Genomic DNA, 1620 nt, shown 5'->3' with positions numbered 1-1620 from the left:
GCAGCTGTACATGGTAATTCAGATGCCGCATCGCGCTATTGCCTCTTGGGTACGTCAAAGCTGTTGCCTCATCCCTGTTGAGTGGTTTCCCAGGTCTGTTCGATACCGTCCAGCCCTTCCGGTCATGTCAGTAGTATGAACAGGGTGTCCGAGAGTGACCCAGCCCTCACGGGGTTCACACAGCTCCGAAAATGTTCTAAAACTGTATATTCGGATGCTATGCTATTTAAGTGTACAGGCGCAAAGCTCACTCATGCTCTTAAAGTGTTTGATCTTCTGTGCGGCGTTTGTTTTGGATTAATAAAAGGTGCTTCCCAAATAGTCTAGGCGGTTAGGATTACGTGGGCTTTCACCACCGCGACCCGGTTTCGAGTCCCGTTTGGGAAATTTGCTTTGCTTTTTCAATTCTTCGTTCCGCCATGTATACAGCGCTCGTTGTGCTTGCTGGTACGACGTTCGGATGACTGTATGGCCGGTGATGGAGAGTAGTTCGGCTTAGCACTCGCAGGGGCAACGACCAACCGGAGGGTAAGCGTGGCGAGAACGGCGGTATCTAATTCAGGCTCACAACAACAGCTCCTGCGTGGTAAAGGTCTTTGAAGGTGCTGGATGCAATGTTGAAGGCGGCAATGCGCGTGGCCTTGATGTGGTGCGCTTGGTTGTGTGTGAGTATGCGTGTGTTTGGCCTTTTGTTTGGCGTTTGTTTTGATTAATAGAAGCTGCTCCCAAATAGTCTAGGCGGTTAGGATACGTGGCTTTCACCCACGCGACCCGGGTTCGAGTCCCGGTTTGGGAATTTGCTTTGCTTTTTCAATTCTTCGTTCCGCCATGTATATAGCGCTCGTTGTGCTTGCTGGTACGACGTTCGGATGACTGTATGGGCCGGTGATGGAGAGTGGTTTCGGCCTTAGCACTCGCAGGGGCAACGACCAGCCGGATGGGTAAGCGTGGCGAGAACGGCCGGTATCTAATATCAGGTTCACAACAACAGCTCCTGCGTGGTAAAGGTCTTTTAAGAGGTTGCGTGGATGCAATGTTGAAGGCGGCAATGCGCGTGGCCTTGATGTGGTGCGCTTGGTTGTGTGTGAGTATGCGTGTGTTTGGCCTTTTGTTTGGCGTTTGTTTTGGTTAATAGAAGGTGCTCCCAAATAGTCTAGGCGGTTAGGATACGTGGCTTTCACCCACGCGACCCGGGTTCGAGTCCCGGTTTGGGAATTTTGCTTTGCTTTTTCAATTCTTCGTTCCGCCATGTATATAGCGCTCGTTGTGCTTGCTGGTACGACGTTCGGATGACTGTATGGCCGGTGATGGAGAGTGGTTCGGCTTAGCACTCGCAGGGGCAACGACCAGCCGGAGGGTAAGCGTGGCGAGAACGGCGGTACCTAATTCAGGTTCACAACAACAGCTCCTGCGTGGTAAAGGTCTTTGAAGGTGCTGGATGCAATGTTGAAGGCGGCAATGCGCGTGGCCTTGATGTGGTGCGCTTGGTTGTGTGTGAGTATGCGTGTGTTTGGCCTTTTGTTTGGCGTCTGTTTTGGTTAATAGAAGGTGCTCCCAAATAGTCTAGGCGGTCAGGATATGTGGCTTTCACCCACGCGACCCGGGTTCGAGTCCCGGTTT

At 52.0% G+C, this 1620-nt stretch overlaps 1 non-coding gene across 1 annotated transcript; it reads left to right on the top strand.

Annotated features, from left to right (window-relative positions):
- The first annotated feature begins 312 nt into the window (after positions 1-312).
- PITG_30826 lies at positions 313-386 on the top strand. The gene has a single exon. It is a non-coding gene; the product is annotated as a tRNA-Glu (tRNA).
- The last annotated feature ends 1234 nt before the right edge of the window (positions 387-1620 follow it).

The sequence above is a fragment of the Phytophthora infestans genome, genomic scaffold, assembly GCF_000142945.1.
Source record: "Phytophthora infestans T30-4 supercont1.152 genomic scaffold, whole genome shotgun sequence".
Taxonomy (NCBI): domain Eukaryota; phylum Oomycota; class Peronosporomycetes; order Peronosporales; family Peronosporaceae; genus Phytophthora; species Phytophthora infestans.
Note: the sequence above shows the minus strand (reverse complement) of the source record. Positions and strands in the feature narration are given on the sequence as shown.